This window comes from Doryrhamphus excisus, linkage group LG20, assembly GCF_037039965.1.
Source record: "Doryrhamphus excisus strain RoL-2023G ecotype Guam linkage group LG20, RoL_Dexc_Guam_v1.1, whole genome shotgun sequence".
NCBI classification, from domain to species: domain Eukaryota; kingdom Metazoa; phylum Chordata; class Actinopteri; order Syngnathiformes; family Syngnathidae; genus Doryrhamphus; species Doryrhamphus excisus.
Genome location: NC_136376.1, coordinates 15734194 through 15750674, shown reverse-complemented (window position 1 = coordinate 15750674; position 16481 = coordinate 15734194).

Below are 16481 nucleotides of genomic sequence, written 5' to 3'. Positions count from 1 at the left end.
AAGGGCCAGCCTTAAAGGGCCAGCTTAAAGGGCCAGCCTTAGATGGCCAGCCTTAAGGGGCCAGCTTAAAGGGCCAGCCTTAAAGGGCCAGCCTTAAAGGGCCAGCTTAAATGGCCAGCCTTAGAGGGCCAGCCTTAAGGGGCCAGCTTAAAGGGCCAGCCTTAAAGGGCCAGCCTTAAAGGGCCAGCCTTAGAGGGCCAGCTTAAAGGGCCAGCCTTAAAGGGCCAGCTTAAAGGGCCAGCCTTAGAGGGCCAGCCTTAAGGGGCCAGCCTTAAAGGGCCAGCCTTAAAGGGCCAGCCTTAAAGGGCCAGCCTTAGATGGCCAGCTTAAAGGGCCAGCCTTAGAGGGCCAGCTTAAAGGGCCAGCCTTAGAGGGCCAGCTTAAAGGGCCAGCCTTAAGGGGCCAGCTTAAAGGGCCAGCCTTAAAGGGCCAGTCTTAAAGGGCCAGCCTTAGAGGGCCAGCCTTAAAGGGCCAGCTTAAAGGGCCAGCCTTAAAGGGACAGCTTAAAGGGCCAGCCTTAAGGGGCCAGCTTAAAGGGCCAGCCTTAAAGGGCCAGCCTTAAAGGGCCAGCTTTAAAGGGCCAGCTTAAAGGGCCAGCCTTAAAGGGCCAGCTTAAAGGGCCAGCCTTAAAGGGCCAGCTTAAAGGGCCAGCCTTAGAGGGCCAGCCCTAAGGGCCCAGCTTAAAGGGCCAGCCTTAAAGGGCCAGCCTTAAAGGGCCAGCCTTAGAGGGCCAGCTTAAAGGGCCAGCCTTAAAGGGCCAGCTTAAAAGGCCAGCCTTAGAGGGCCAGCTTTACAGGGCCAGCTTAAAGGGCCAGCCTTAAAGGGCCAGCTTAAAGGGCCAGCCTTAGATGGCCAGCCTTAAGGGGCCAGCTTAAAGGGCCAGCCTTAAAGGGCCAGCCTTAAAGGGCCAGCCTTAAAGGGCCAGCCTTAAAGGGCCAGCCTTAAAGGGCCAGCCTTAAAGGGCCAGCCTTAAAGGGCCAGCTTAAAGGGCCAGCCTTAAGGGGCCAGCTTAAAGGGCCAGCCTTAAAGGGCAAGCCTTAAAGGGCCAGCCTTAGAGGGCCAGCTTAAAGGGCCAGCCTTAGAGGGCCAGCTTAAAGGGCCAGCCTTAAGGGGCCAGCTTAAAGGGCCAGCCTTAAAGGGCCAGCCTTAAAGGGCCAGCTTTAAAGGGCCAGCTTAAAGGGCCAGCCTTAAAGGGCCAGCCTTAAAGGGCCAGCTTAAAGGGCCAGCCTTAAGGGGCCAGCTTAAAGGGCCAGCCTTAAAGGGCAAGCCTTAAAGGGCCAGCCTTAAAGGGCCAGCTTAAAGGGCCAGCCTTAGATGGCCAGCCTTAAGGGGCCAGCTTAAAGGGCCAGCCTTAAAGGGCCAGCCTTAAAGGGCCAGCTTTAAAGGGCCAGCTTAAAGGGCCAGCCTTAAAGGGCCAGCTTAAAGGGCCAGCCTTAAAGGGCCAGCTTAAAGGGCCAGCCTTAGAGGGCCAGCCCTAAGGGGCCAGCTTAAAGGGCCAGCCTTAAAGGGCCAGCCTTAAAGGGCCAGCCTTAGAGGGCCAGCTTAAAGGGCCAGCCTTAAAGGGCCAGCTTAAAAGGCCAGCCTTAGAGGGCCAGCTTTACAGGGCCAGCTTAAAGGGCCAGCCTTACAGGGCCAGCTTAAAGGGCCAGCCTTAGATGGCCAGCCTTAAGGGGCCAGCTTAAAGGGCCAGCCTTAAAGGGCCAGCCTTAAAGGGCCAGCCTTAAAGGGCCAGCCTTAAAGGGCCAGCCTTAAAGGGCCAGCTTAAAGGGCCAGCCTTAAGGGGCCAGCTTAAAGGGCCAGCCTTAAAGGGCAAGCCTTAAAGGGCCAGCCTTAGAGGGCCAGCTTAAAGGGCCAGCCTTAGAGGGCCAGCTTAAAGGGCCAGCCTTAAGGGGCCAGCTTAAAGGGCCAGCCTTAAAGGGCCAGCCTTAAAGGGCCAGCCTTAAAGGGCCAGCTTAAAGGGCCAGCCTTAAAGGGCCAGCTTAAAGGGCCAGCCTTAAAGGGCCAGCTTAAAGGGCCAGCTTAAAGGGCCAGCCTTAAAGGGCCAGCTTAAAGGGCCAGCTTTAGATGGCCAGCCTTAAGGGGCCAGCTTAAAGGGCCAGCCTTAAAGGGCCAGCCTTAAAGGGCCAGCCTTAAAGGGCCAGCTTAAAGGGCCAGCCTTAAAGGGCCAGCCTTAAAGGGCCAGCTTAAAGGGCCAGCCTTAAAGGGCCAGCCTTAGAGGGCCAGCTTAAAGGGCCAGCTTTAAAGGGCCAGCCTTAAAGGGCCAGCCTTAAAGGGCCAGCCTTAAAGGGCCAGCTTAAAGGGCCAGCCTTAGAGGGCCAGCCCTAAGGGGCCAGCTTAAAGGGCCAGCCTTAAAGGGCCAGCCTTAAAGGGCCAGCCTTAGAGGGCCAGCTTAAAGGGCCAGCCTTAAAGGGCCAGCTTAAAAGGCCAGCCTTAGAGGGCCAGCTTTACAGGGCCAGCTTAAAGGGCCAGCCTTAAAGGGCCAGCTTAAAGGGCCAGCCTTAGATGGCCAGCCTTAAAGGGCCAGCCTTAAAGGGCCAGCCTTAAAGGGCCAGCCTTAAAGGGCCAGCCTTAAAGGGCCAGCCTTAAAGGGCCAGCTTAAAGGGCCAGCCTTAAGGGGCCAGCTTAAAGGGCCAGCCTTAAAGGGCAAGCCTTAAAGGGCCAGCCTTAGAGGGCCAGCTTAAAGGGCCAGCCTTAGAGGGCCAGCTTAAAGGGCCAGCCTTAAGGGGCCAGCTTAAAGGGCCAGCCTTAAAGGGCCAGCCTTAAAGGGCCAGCTTTAAAGGGCCAGCTTAAAGGGCCAGCCTTAAAGGGCCAGCCTTAAAGGGCCAGCTTAAAGGGCCAGCCTTAAGGGGCCAGCTTAAAGGGCCAGCCTTAAAGGGCAAGCCTTAAAGGGCCAGCCTTAGAGGGCCAGCTTAAAGGGCCAGCCTTAGAGGGCCTGCTTAAAGGGCCAGCCTTAAGGGGCCAGCTTAAAGGGCCAGCCTTAAAGGGCCAGCCTTAAAGGGCCAGCTTAAAGGGCCAGCCTTAGATGGCCAGCCTTAAAGGGCCAGCTTAAAGGGCCAGCCTTAAAGGGCCAGCTTAAAGGGCCAGCCTTAAAGGGCAAGCCTTAAAGGGCCAGCCTTAAAGGGCCAGCCTTAGAGGGCCAGCTTAAAGGGCCAGCCTTAGAGGGCCAGCTTAAAGGGCCAGCCTTAAGGGGCCAGCTTAAAGGGCCAGCCTTAAAGGGCCAGCCTTAAAGGGCCAGTCTTAAAGGGCCAGCCTTAGAGGGCCAGCCTTAAAGGGCCAGCTTAAAGGGCCAGCCTTAAAGGACCAGCTTAAAGGGCCAGCCTTAAAGGGCCAGCTTAAAGGGCCAGCCTTAGATGGCCAGCCTTAAGGGGCCAGCTTAAAGGGCCAGCCTTAAGGGGCCAGCTTAAAGGGCCAGCCTTAAAGGGCCAGCCTTAAAGGGCCAGCCTTAAAGGGCCAGCTTAAAGGGCCAGCCTTAAAGGGCCAGCTTAAAGGGCCAGCCTTAAAGGGCCAGCTTAAAGGGCCAGCTTTAGATGGCCAGCCTTAAGGGGCCAGCTTAAAGGGCCAGCCTTAAAGGGCCAGCCTTAAAGGGCCAGCCTTAAAGGGCCAGCTTAAAGGGCCAGCCATAAGGGGCCAGCTTAAAGGGCCAGCCTTAAAGGGCAAGCCTTAAAGGGCCAGCCTTAGAGGGCCAGCTTAAAGGGCCAGCCTTAGAGGGCCAGCTTAAAGGGCCAGCCTTAAGTGGCCAGCTTAAAGGGCCAGCCTTAAAGGGCCAGCCTTAAAGGGCCAGCCTTAAAGGGCCAGCTTAAAGGGCCAGCCTTAAAGGGCCAGCCTTAAAGGGCCAGCCTTAAAGGGCCAGCTTAAAGGGCCAGCCTTAAAGGGCCAGCCTTAGAGGGCCAGCTTAAAGGGCCAGCTTTAAAGGGCCAGCCTTAAAGGGCCAGCCTTAAAGGGCCAGCCTTAAAGGGCCAGCTTAAAGGGCCAGCCTTAAAGGGCCAGTTTAAAGGGCCAGCCTTAAAGGGCCAGCCTTAAAGGGCCAGTTTAAAGGGCCGGCCTTAAAGGGCCAGCCTTAAAGGGCCAGCTTAAAGGGCCAGCCTTAAAGGGCCAGCTTAAAGGGCCAGCCTTAGAGGGCCAGCCTTAAGGGGCCAGCTTAAAGGGCCAGCCTTAAAGGGCCAGCCTTAAAGGGCCAGCCTTAGAGGGCCAGCTTAAAGGGCCAGCCTTAAAGGGCCAGCTTAAAGGGCCAGCCTTAGAGGGCCAGCCTTAAGGGGCCAGCTTAAAGGGCCAGCCTTAAAGGGCCAGCCTTAAAGGGCCAGCCTTAAAGGGCCAGCCTTAGATGGCCAGCTTAAAGGGCCAGCCTTAGAGGGCCAGCTTAAAGGGCCAGCCTTAGAGGGCCAGCTTAAAGGGCCAGCCTTAAGGGGCCAGCTTAAAGGGCCAGCCTTAAAGGGCCAGCCTTAAAGGGCCAGTCTTAAAGGGCCAGCCTTAGAGGGCCAGCCTTAAAGGGCCAGCTTAAAGGGCCAGCCTTAAAGGGCCAGCTTAAAGGGCCAGCCTTAGATGGCCAGCCTTAAGGGGCCAGCTTAAAGGGCCAGCCTTAAAGGGCCAGCCTTAAAGGGCCAGCTTAAATGGCCAGCCTTAGAGGGCCAGCCTTAAGGGGCCAGCTTAAAGGGCCAGCCTTAAAGGGCCAGCCTTAAAGGGCCAGCCTTAGAGGGCCAGCTTAAAGGGCCAGCCTTAAAGGGCCAGCTTAAAGGGCCAGCCTTAGAGGGCCAGCCTTAAGGGGCCAGCCTTAAAGGGCCAGCCTTAAAGGGCCAGCCTTAAAGGGCCAGCCTTAGATGGCCAGCTTAAAGGGCCAGCCTTAGAGGGCCAGCTTAAAGGGCCAGCCTTAGAGGGCCAGCTTAAAGGGCCAGCCTTAAGGGGCCAGCTTAAAGGGCCAGCCTTAAAGGGCCAGCCTTAAAGGGCCAGTCTTAAAGGGCCAGCCTTAGAGGGCCAGCCTTAAAGGGCCAGCTTAAAGGGCCAGCCTTAAAGGGACAGCTTAAAGGGCCAGCCTTAGATGGCCAGCCTTAAGGGGCCAGCTTAAAGGGCCAGCCTTAAAGGGCCAGCCTTAAAGGGCCAGCTTTAAAGGGCCAGCTTAAAGGGCCAGCCTTAAAGGGCCAGCTTAAAGGGCCAGCCTTAAAGGGCCAGCTTAAAGGGCCAGCCTTAGAGGGCCAGCCCTAAGGGCCCAGCTTAAAGGGCCAGCCTTAAAGGGCCAGCCTTAAAGGGCCAGCCTTAGAGGGCCAGCTTAAAGGGCCAGCCTTAAAGGGCCAGCTTAAAAGGCCAGCCTTAGAGGGCCAGCTTTACAGGGCCAGCTTAAAGGGCCAGCCTTAAAGGGCCAGCTTAAAGGGCCAGCCTTAGATGGCCAGCCTTAAGGGGCCAGCTTAAAGGGCCAGCCTTAAAGGGCCAGCCTTAAAGGGCCAGCCTTAAAGGGCCAGCCTTAAAGGGCCAGCCTTAAAGGGCCAGCTTAAAGGGCCAGCCTTAAGGGGCCAGCTTAAAAGGCCAGCCTTAAAGGGCAAGCCTTAAAGGGCCAGCCTTAGAGGGCCAGCTTAAAGGGCCAGCCTTAGAGGGCCAGCTTAAAGGGCCAGCCTTAAGGGGCCAGCTTAAAGGGCCAGCCTTAAAGGGCCAGCCTTAAAGGGCCAGCTTTAAAGGGCCAGCTTAAAGGGCCAGCCTTAAAGGGCCAGCCTTAAAGGGCCAGCTTAAAGGGCCAGCCTTAAGGGGCCAGCTTAAAGGGCCAGCCTTAAAGGGCAAGCCTTAAAGGGCCAGCCTTAAAGGGCCAGCTTAAAGGGCCAGCCTTAGATGGCCAGCCTTAAGGGGCCAGCTTAAAGGGCCAGCCTTAAAGGGCCAGCCTTAAAGGGCCAGCTTTAAAGGGCCAGCTTAAAGGGCCAGCCTTAAAGGGCCAGCTTAAAGGGCCAGCCTTAAAGGGCCAGCTTAAAGGGCCAGCCTTAGAGGGCCAGCCCTAAGGGGCCAGCTTAAAGGGCCAGCCTTAAAGGGCCAGCCTTAAAGGGCCAGCCTTAGAGGGCCAGCTTAAAGGGCCAGCCTTAAAGGGCCAGCTTAAAAGGCCAGCCTTAGAGGGCCAGCTTTACAGGGCCAGCTTAAAGGGCCAGCCTTAAAGGGCCAGCTTAAAGGGCCAGCCTTAGATGGCCAGCCTTAAGGGGCCAGCTTAAAGGGCCAGCCTTAAAGGGCCAGCCTTAAAGGGCCAGCCTTAAAGGGCCAGCCTTAAAGGGCCAGCCTTAAAGGGCCAGCCTTAAAGGGCCAGCTTAAAGGGCCAGCCTTAAGGGGCCAGCTTAAAGGGCCAGCCTTAAAGGGCAAGCCTTAAAGGGCCAGCCTTAGAGGGCCAGCTTAAAGGGCCAGCCTTAGAGGGCCAGCTTAAAGGGCCAGCCTTAAGGGGCCAGCTTAAAGGGCCAGCCTTAAAGGGCCAGCCTTAAAGGGCCAGCCTTAAAGGGCCAGCTTAAAGGGCCAGCCTTAAAGGGCCAGCTTAAAGGGCCAGCCTTAAAGGGCCAGCTTAAAGGGCCAGCTTTAGATGGCCAGCCTTAAGGGGCCAGCTTAAAGGGCCAGCCTTAAAGGGCCAGCCTTAAAGGGCCAGCCTTAAAGGGCCAGCTTAAAGGGCCAGCCTTAAAGGGCCAGCCTTAAAGGGCCAGCTTAAAGGGCCAGCCTTAAAGGGCCAGCCTTAGAGGGCCAGCTTAAAGGGCCAGCTTTAAAGGGCCAGCCTTAAAGGGCCAGCCTTAAAGGGCCAGCCTTAAAGGGCCAGCTTAAAGGGCCAGCCTTAAAGGGCCAGCTTAAAGGGCCAGCCTTAAAGGGCCAGCCTTAAAGGGCCAGTTTAAAGGGCCGGCCTTAAAGGGCCAGCCTTAAAGGGCCAGCCTTAAAGGGCCAGCCTTAAAGGGCCAGCTTAAAGGGCCAGCCTTAGAGGGCCAGCCTTAAGGGGCCAGCTTAAAGGGCCAGCCTTAAAGGGCCAGCCTTAAAGGGCCAGCCTTAGAGGGCCAGCTTAAAGGGCCAGCCTTAAAGGGCCAGCTTAAAGGGCCAGCCTTAGAGGGCCAGCCTTAAGGGGCCAGCTTAAAGGGCCAGCCTTAAAGGGCCAGCCTTAAAGGGCCAGCCTTAAAGGGCCAGCCTTAGAGGGCCAGCTTAAAGGGCCAGCCTTAAAGGGCCAGCTTAAAGGGCCAGCCTTAGAGGGCCAGCCTTAAGGGGCCAGCTTAAAGGGCCAGCCTTAAAGGGCCAGCCTTAAAGGGCCAGCCTTAAAGGGCCAGCCTTAGATGGCCAGCTTAAAGGGCCAGCCTTAGAGGGCCAGCTTAAAGGGCCAGCCTTAGAGGGCCAGCTTAAAGGGCCAGCCTTAAGGGGCCAGCTTAAAGGGCCAGCCTTAAAGGGCCAGCCTTAAAGGGCCAGTCTTAAAGGGCCAGCCTTAGAGGGCCAGCCTTAAAGGGCCAGCTTAAAGGGCCAGCCTTAAAGGGCCAGCTTAAAGGGCCAGCCTTAGATGGCCAGCCTTAAGGGGCCAGCTTAAAGGGCCAGCCTTAAAGGGCCAGCCTTAAAGGGCCAGCTTTAAAGGGCCAGCTTAAAGGGCCAGCCTTAAAGGGCCAGCTTAAAGGGCCAGCCTTAAAGGGCCAGCTTAAAGGGCCAGCCTTAGAGGGCCAGCCCTAAGGGGCCAGCTTAAAGGGCCAGCCTTAAAGGGCCAGCCTTAAAGGGCCAGCCTTAGAGGGCCAGCTTAAAGGGCCAGCCTTAAAGGGCCAGCTTAAAAGGCCAGCCTTAGAGGGCCAGCTTTACAGGGCCAGCTTAAAGGGCCAGCCTTAAAGGGCCAGCTTAAAGGGCCAGCCTTAGATGGCCAGCCTTAAGGGGCCAGCTTAAAGGGCCAGCCTTAAAGGGCCAGCCTTAAAGGGCCAGCCTTAAAGGGCCAGCCTTGAAGGGCCAGCCTTAAAGGGCCAGCCTTAAAGGGCCAGCTTAAAGGGCCAGCCTTAAGGGGCCAGCTTAAAGGGCCAGCCTTAAAGGGCAAGCCTTAAAGGGCCAGCCTTAGAGGGCCAGCTTAAAGGGCCAGCCTTAGAGGGCCAGCTTAAAGGGCCAGCCTTAAGGGGCCAGCTTAAAGGGCCAGCCTTAAAGGGCAAGCCTTAAAGGGCCAGCCTTAGAGGGCCAGCTTAAAGGGCCAGCCTTAGAGGGCCTGCTTAAAGGGCCAGCCTTAAGGGGCCAGCTTAAAGGGCCAGCCTTAAAGGGCCAGCCTTAAAGGGCCAGCTTTAAAGGGCCAGCTTAAAGGGCCAGCCTTAAAGGGCCAGCTTAAAGGGCCAGCCTTAAGGGGCCAGCTTAAAGGGCCAGCCTTAAAGGGCAAGCCTTAAAGGGCCAGCCTTAGAGGGCCAGCTTAAAGGGCCAGCCTTAGAGGGCCTGCTTAAAGGGCCAGCCTTAAGGGGCCAGCTTAAAGGGCCAGCCTTAAAGGGCCAGCCTTAAAGGGCCAGCCTTAAAGGGCCAGCTTAAAGGGCCAGCCTTAGATGGCCAGCCTTAAAGGGACAGCTTAAAGGGCCAGCCTTAAAGGGCCAGCTTAAAGGGCCAGCCTTAAAGGGCAAGCCTTAAAGGGCCAGCCTTAAAGGGCCAGCCTTAGAGGGCCAGCTTAAAGGGCCAGCCTTAGAGGGCCAGCTTAAAGGGCCAGCCTTAAGGGGCCAGCTTAAAGGGCCAGCCTTAAAGGGCCAGCCTTAAAGGGCCAGTCTTAAAGGGCCAGCCTTAGAGGGCCAGCCTTAAAGGGCCAGCTTAAAGGGCCAGCCTTAAAGGGCCAGCTTAAAGGGCCAGCCTTAAAGGGCCAGCTTAAAGGGCCAGCCTTAGATGGCCAGCCTTAAGGGGCCAGCTTAAAGGGCCAGCTTTAAAGGGCCAGCCTTAAAGGGCCAGCCTTAAAGGGCCAGCCTTAAAGGGCCAGCCTTAAAGGGCCAGCTTAAAGGGCCAGCCTTAAGGGGCCAGCTTAAAGGGCCAGCCTTAAAGGGCAAGCCTTAAAGGGCCAGCCTTAAAGGGCCAGCCTTAAAGGGCCAGCTTAAAGGGCCAGCCTTAAAGGGCCAGCTTAAAGGGCCAGCCTTAAAGGGCCAGCTTAAAGGGCCAGCTTTAGATGGCCAGCCTTAAGGGGCCAGCTTAAAGGGCCAGCCTTAAAGGGCCAGCCTTAAAGGGCCAGCCTTAAAGGGCCAGCTTAAAGGGCCAGCCTTAAAGGGCCAGCTTAAAGGGCCAGCCTTAAAGGGCAAGCCTTAAAGGGCCAGCCTTAGAGGGCCAGCTTAAAGGGCCAGCCTTAGAGGGCCAGCTTAAAGGGCCAGCCTTAAGGGGCCAGCTTAAAGGGCCAGCCTTAAAGGGCCAGCCTTAAAGGGCCAGCCTTAAAGGGCCAGCTTAAAGGGCCAGCCTTAAAGGGCCAGCCTTAAAGGGCCAGCTTAAAGGGCCAGCCTTAAAGGGCCAGCCTTAGAGGGCCAGCTTAAAGGGCCAGCTTTAAAGGGCCAGCCTTAAAGGGCCAGCCTTAAAGGGCCAGCCTTAAAGGGCCAGCTTAAAGGGCCAGCCTTAAAGGGCCAGCTTAAAGGGCCAGCCTTAAAGGGCCAGCCTTAAAGGGCCAGTTTAAAGGGCCGGCCTTAAAGGGCCAGCCTTAAAGGGCCAGCTTAAAGGGCCAGCCTTAAAGGGCCAGCTTAAAGGGCCAGCCTTAGAGGGCCAGCCTTAAGGGGCCAGCTTAAAGGGCCAGCCTTAAAGGGCCAGCCTTAAAGGGCCAGCCTTAGAGGGCCAGCTTAAAGGGCCAGCCTTAAAGGGCCAGCTTAAAGGGCCAGCCTTAGAGGGCCAGCCTTAAGGGGCCAGCTTAAAGGGCCAGCCTTAAAGGGCCAGCCTTAAAGGGCCAGCCTTAAAGGGCCAGCCTTAAAGGGCCAGCCTTAGATGGCCAGCTTAAAGGGCCAGCCTTAGAGGGCCAGCTTAAAGGGCCAGCCTTAGAGGGCCAGCTTAAAGGGCCAGCCTTAAGGGGCCAGCTTAAAGGGCCAGCCTTAAAGGGCCAGCCTTAAAGGGCCAGTCTTAAAGGGCCAGCCTTAGAGGGCCAGCCTTAAAGGGCCAGCTTAAAGGGCCAGCCTTAAAGGGCCAGCTTAAAGGGCCAGCCTTAGATGGCCAGCCTTAAGGGGCCAGCTTAAAGGGCCAGCCTTAAAGGGCCAGCCTTAAAGGGCCAGCTTTAAAGGGCCAGCTTAAAGGGCCAGCCTTAAAGGGCCAGCTTAAAGGGCCAGCCTTAAAGGGCCAGCTTAAAGGGCCAGCCTTAGAGGGCCAGCCCTAAGGGGCCAGCTTAAAGGGCCAGCCTTAAAGGGCCAGCCTTAAAGGGCCAGCCTTAGAGGGCCAGCTTAAAGGGCCAGCCTTAAAGGGCCAGCTTAAAAGGCCAGCCTTAGAGGGCCAGCTTTACAGGGCCAGCTTAAAGGGCCAGCCTTAAAGGGCCAGCTTAAAGGGCCAGCCTTAGATGGCCAGCCTTATGGGGCCAGCTTAAAGGGCCAGCCTTAAAGGGCCAGCCTTAAAGGGCCAGCCTTAAAGGGCCAGCCTTAAAGGGCCAGCCTTAAAGGGCCAGCCTTAAAGGGCCAGCTTAAAGGGCCAGCCTTAAGGGGCCAGCTTAAAGGGCCAGCCTTAAAGGGCAAGCCTTAAAGGGCCAGCCTTAGAGGGCCAGCTTAAAGGGCCAGCCTTAGAGGGCCAGCTTAAAGGGCCAGCCTTAAGGGGCCAGCTTAAAGGGCCAGCCTTAAAGGGCCAGCCTTAAAGGGCCAGCTTTAAAGGGCCAGCTTAAAGGGCCAGCCTTAAAGGGCCAGCCTTAAAGGGCCAGCTTAAAGGGCCAGCCTTAAGGGGCCAGCTTAAAGGGCCAGCCTTAAAGGGCAAGCCTTAAAGGGCCAGCCTTAAAGGGCCAGCTTAAAGGGCCAGCCTTAGATGGCCAGCCTTAAGGGGCCAGCTTAAAGGGCCAGCCTTAAAGGGCCAGCCTTAAAGGGCCAGCTTTAAAGGGCCAGCTTAAAGGGCCAGCCTTAAAGGGCCAGCTTAAAGGGCCAGCCTTAAAGGGCCAGCTTAAAGGGCCAGCCTTAGAGGGCCAGCCCTAAGGGGCCAGCTTAAAGGGCCAGCCTTAAAGGGCCAGCCTTAAAGGGCCAGCCTTAGAGGGCCAGCTTAAAGGGCCAGCCTTAAAGGGCCAGCTTAAAAGGCCAGCCTTAGAGGGCCAGCTTTACAGGGCCAGCTTAAAGGGCCAGCCTTAAAGGGCCAGCTTAAAGGGCCAGCCTTAGATGGCCAGCCTTAAGGGGCCAGCTTAAAGGGCCAGCCTTAAAGGGCCAGCCTTAAAGGGCCAGCTTAAAGGGCCAGCCTTAAAGGGCCAGCCTTAAAGGGCCAGCCTTAAAGGGCCAGCCTTAAAGGGCCAGCCTTAAAGGGCCAGCCTTAAAGGGCCAGCTTAAAGGGCCAGCCTTAAGGGGCCAGCTTAAAGGGCCAGCCTTAAAGGGCAAGCCTTAAAGGGCCAGCCTTAGAGGGCCAGCTTAAAGGGCCAGCCTTAGAGGGCCAGCTTAAAGGGCCAGCCTTAAGGGGCCAGCTTAAAGGGCCAGCCTTAAAGGGCCAGCCTTAAAGGGCCAGCTTAAAGGGCCAGCCTTAAAGGGCCAGCTTAAAGGGCCAGCTTAAAGGGCCAGCCTTAAAGGGCCAGCTTAAAGGGCCAGCTTTAGATGGCCAGCCTTAAGGGGCCAGCTTAAAGGGCCAGCCTTAAAGGGCCAGCCTTAAAGGGCCAGCCTTAAAGGGCCAGCTTAAAGGGCCAGCCTTAAAGGGCCAGCCTTAAAGGGCCAGCTTAAAGGGCCAGCCTTAAAGGGCCAGCCTTAGAGGGCCAGCTTAAAGGGCCAGCTTTAAAGGGCCAGCCTTAAAGGGCCAGCCTTAAAGGGCCAGCTTAAAGGGCCAGCCTTAAAGGGCCAGCTTAAAGGGCCAGCCTTAAAGGGCCAGTTTAAAGGGCCGGCCTTAAAGGGCCAGCCTTAAAGGGCCAGCCTTAAAGGGCCAGCCTTAAAGGGCCAGCCTTAAAGGGCCAGCTTAAAGGGCCAGCCTTAGAGGGCCAGCCTTAAGGGGGCAGCTTAAAGGGCCAACCTTAAAGGGCCAGCCTTAAAGGGCCAGCTTAAAGGGCCAGCCTTAGATGGCCAGCCTTAAGGGGCCAGCTTAAAGGGCCAGCCTTAAAGGGCCAGCCTTAAAGGGCCAGCCTTAAAGGGCCAGCCTTAAAGGGCCAGCCTTAAAGGGCCAGCTTAAAGGGCCAGCCTTAAGGGGCCAGCTTAAAGGGCCAGCCTTAAAGGGCAAGCCTTAAAGGGCCAGCCTTAGAGGGCCAGCTTAAAGGGCCAGCCTTAGAGGGCCAGCTTAAAGGGCCAGCCTTAAGGGGCCAGCTTAAAGGGCCAGCCTTAAAGGGCCAGCCTTAAAGGGCCAGCTTTAAATGGCCAGCTTAAAGGGCCAGCCTTAAAGGGCCAGCCTTAAAGGGCCAGCTTAAAGGGCCAGCCTTAAGGGGCCAGCTTAAAGGGCCAGCCTTAAAGGGCCAGCCTTAAAGGGCCAGCTTTAAAGGGCCAGCTTAAAGGGCCAGCCTTAAAGGGCCAGCTTAAAGGGCCAGCCTTAAAGGGCCAGCTTAAAGGGCCAGCCTTAGAGGGCCAGCCCTAAGGGGCCAGCTTAAAGGGCCAGCCTTAAAAGGCCAGCCTTAAAGGGCCAGCCTTAGAGGGCCAGCTTAAAGGGCCAGCCTTAAAGGGCCAGCTTAAAAGGCCAGCCTTAGAGGGCCAGCTTTACAGGGCCAGCTTAAAGGGCCAGCCTTAAAGGGCCAGCTTAAAGGGCCAGCCTTAGATGGCCAGCCTTAAGGGGCCAGCTTAAAGGGCCAGCCTTAAAGGGCCAGCCTTAAAGGGCCAGCTTAAAGGGCCAGCCTTAAAGGGCCAGCCTTAAAGGGCCAGCCTTAAAGGGCCAGCCTTAAAGGGCCAGCCTTAAAGGGCCAGCCTTAAAGGGCCAGCTTAAAGGGCCAGCCTTAAGGGGCCAGCTTAAAGGGCCAGCCTTAAAGGGCAAGCCTTAAAGGGCCAGCCTTAGAGGGCCAGCTTAAAGGGCCAGCCTTAGAGGGCCAGCTTAAAGGGCCAGCCTTAAGGGGCCAGCTTAAAGGGCCAGCCTTAAAGGGCCAGCCTTAAAGGGCCAGCCTTAAAGGGCCAGCTTAAAGGGCCAGCCTTAAAGGGCCAGCTTAAAGGGCCAGCTTAAAGGGCCAGCCTTAAAGGGCCAGCTTAAAGGGCCAGCTTTAGATGGCCAGCCTTAAGGGGCCAGCTTAAAGGGCCAGCCTTAAAGGGCCAGCCTTAAAGGGCCAGCCTTAAAGGGCCAGCTTAAAGGGCCAGCCTTAAAGGGCCAGCCTTAAAGGGCCAGCTTAAAGGGCCAGCCTTAAAGGGCCAGCCTTAGAGGGCCAGCTTAAAGGGCCAGCTTTAAAGGGCCAGCCTTAAAGGGCCAGCCTTAAAGGGCCAGCTTAAAGGGCCAGCCTTAAAGGGCCAGCTTAAAGGGCCAGCCTTAAAGGGCCAGCCTTAAAGGGCCAGTTTAAAGGGCCGGCCTTAAAGGGCCAGCCTTAAAGGGCCAGCCTTAAAGGGCCAGCCTTAAAGGGCCAGCTTAAAGGGCCAGCCTTAGAGGGCCAGCCTTAAGGGGGCAGCTTAAAGGGCCAGCCTTAAAGGGCCAGCCTTAAAGGGCCAGCCTTAAAGGGCCAGCCTTAGAGGGCCAGCCTTAAAGGGCCAGCTTAAAGGGCCAGCCTTAGAGGGCCAGCCTTAAGGGGCCAGCTTAAAGGGCCAGCCTTAAAGGGCCAGCCTTAAAGGGCCAGCCTTAAAGGGCCAGCCTTAGAGGGCCAGCTTAAAGGGCCAGCCTTAAAGGGCCAGCCTTAAAGGGCCAGCCTTAGAGGGCCAGCTTAAAGGGCCAGCCTTAAAGGGCCAGCTTAAAGGGCCAGCCTTAGAGGGCCAGCCTTAAGGGGCCAGCTTAAAGGGCCAGCCTTAAAGGGCCAGCCTTAAAGGGCCAGCCTTAGATGGCCAGCTTAAAGGGCCAGCCTTAGAGGGCCAGCTTAAAGGGCCAGCCTTAGAGGGCCAGCTTAAAGGGCCAGCCTTAAGGGGCCAGCTTAAAGGGCCAGCCTTAAAGGGCCAGCCTTAAAGGGCCAGTCTTAAAGGGCCAGCTTTAGAGGGCCAGCCTTAAAGGGCCAGCTTAAAGGGCCAGCCTTAAAGGGCCAGCTTAAAGGGCCAGCCTTAGATGGCCAGCCTTAAGGGGCCAGCTTAAAGGGCCAGCCTTAAAGGGCCAGCCTTAAAGGGCCAGCTTTAAAGGGCCAGCTTAAAGGGCCAGCCTTAAAGGGCCAGCTTAAAGGGCCAGCCTTAAAGGGCCAGCTTAAAGGGCCAGCCTTAGAGGGCCAGCCCTAAGGGGCCAGCTTAAAGGGCCAGCCTTAAAGGGCCAGCCTTAAAGGGCCAGCCTTAGAGGGCCAGCTTAAAGGGCCAGCCTTAAAGGGCCAGCTTAAAAGGCCAGCCTTAGAGGGCCAGCTTTACAGGGCCAGCTTAAAGGGCCAGCCTTAAAGGGCCAGCTTAAAGGGCCAGCCTTAGATGGCCAGCCTTAAGGGGCCAGCTTAAAGGGCCAGCCTTAAAGGGCCAGCCTTAAAGGGCCAGCCTTAAAGGGCCAGCCTTGAAGGGCCAGCCTTAAAGGGCCAGCCTTAAAGGGCCAGCTTAAAGGGCCAGCCTTAAGGGGCCAGCTTAAAGGGCCAGCCTTAAAGGGCAAGCCTTAAAGGGCCAGCCTTAGAGGGCCAGCTTAAAGGGCCAGCCTTAGAGGGCCAGCATAAAGGGCCAGCCTTAAGGGGCCAGCTTAAAGGGCCAGCCTTAAAGGGCCAGCCTTAAAGGGCCAGCTTTAAAGGGCCAGCTTAAAGGGCCAGCCTTAAAGGGCCAGCCTTAAAGGGCCAGCTTAAAGGGCCAGCCTTAAGGGGCCAGCTTAAAGGGCCAGCCTTAAAGGGCAAGCCTTAAAGGGCCAGCCTTAGAGGGCCAGCTTAAAGGGCCAGCCTTAGAGGGCCTGCTTAAAGGGCCAGCCTTAAGGGGCCAGCTTAAAGGGCCAGCCTTAAAGGGCCAGCCTTAAAGGGCCAGCTTTAAAGGGCCAGCTTAAAGGGCCAGCCTTAAAGGGCCAGCTTAAAGGGCCAGCCTTAAAGGGCCAGCTTAAAGGGCCAGCCTTAGAGGGCCAGCCCTAAGGGGCCAGCTTAAAGGGCCAGCCTTAAAGGGCCAGCCTTAAAGGGCCAGCCTTAGAGGGCCAGCTTAAAGGGCCAGCCTTAAAGGGCCAGCTTAAAAGGCCAGCCTTAGAGGGCCAGCTTTACAGGGCCAGCTTAAAGGGCCAGCCTTAAAGGGCCAGCTTAAAGGGCCAGCCTTAGATGGCCAGCCTTAAGGGGCCAGCTTAAAGGGCCAGCCTTAAAGGGCCAGCCTTAAAGGGCCAGCCTTAAAGGGCCAGCCTTAAAGGGCCAGCCTTAAAGGGCCAGCTTAAAGGGCCAGCCTTAAGGGGCCAGCTTAAAGGGCCAGCCTTAAAGGGCAAGCCTTAAAGGGCCAGCCTTAGAGGGCCAGCTTAAAGGGCCAGCCTTAGAGGGCCAGCTTAAAGGGCCAGCCTTAAGGGGCCAGCTTAAAGGGCCAGCCTTAAAGGGCCAGCCTTAAAGGGCCAGCCTTAAAGGGCCAGCTTAAAGGGCCAGCCTTAAAGGGCCAGCTTAAAGGGCCAGCTTAAAGGGCCAGCCTTAAAGGGCCAGCTTAAAGGGCCAGCTTTAGATGGCCAGCCTTAAGGGGCCAGCTTAAAGGGCCAGCCTTAAAGGGCCAGCCTTAAAGGGCCAGCCTTAAAGGGCCAGCTTAAAGGGCCAGCCTTAAAGGGCCAGCCTTAAAGGGCCAGCTTAAAGGGCCAGCCTTAAAGGGCCAGCCTTAGAGGGCCAGCTTAAAGGGCCAGCTTTAAAGGGCCAGCCTTAAAGGGCCAGCCTTAAAGGGCCAGCTTAAAGGGCCAGCCTTAAAGGGCCAGCTTAAAGGGCCAGCCTTAAAGGGCCAGTTTAAAGGGCCGGCCTTAAAGGGCCAGCCTTAAAGGGCCAGCCTTAAAGGGCCAGCCTTAAAGGGCCAGCTTAAAGGGCCAGCCTTAGAGGGCCAGCCTTAAGGGGGCAGCTTAAAGGGCCAGCCTTAAAGGGCCAGCCTTAAAGGGCCAGCTTAAAGGGCCAGCCTTAGATGGCCAGCCTTAAGGGGCCAGCTTAAAGGGCCAGCCTTAAAGGGCCAGCCTTAAAGGGCCAGCCTTAAAGGGCCAGCCTTAAAGGGCCAGCCTTAAAGGGCCAGCCTTAAAGGGCCAGCTTAAAGGGCCAGCCTTAAGGGGCCAGCTTAAAGGGCCAGCCTTAAAGGGCAAGCCTTAAAGGGCCAGCCTTAGAGGGCCAGCTTAAAGGGCCAGCCTTAGAGGGCCAGCTTAAAGGGCCAGCCTTAAGGGGCCAGCTTAAAGGGCCAGCCTTAAAGGGCCAGCCTTAAAGGGCCAGCTTTAAAGGGCCAGCTTAAAGGGCC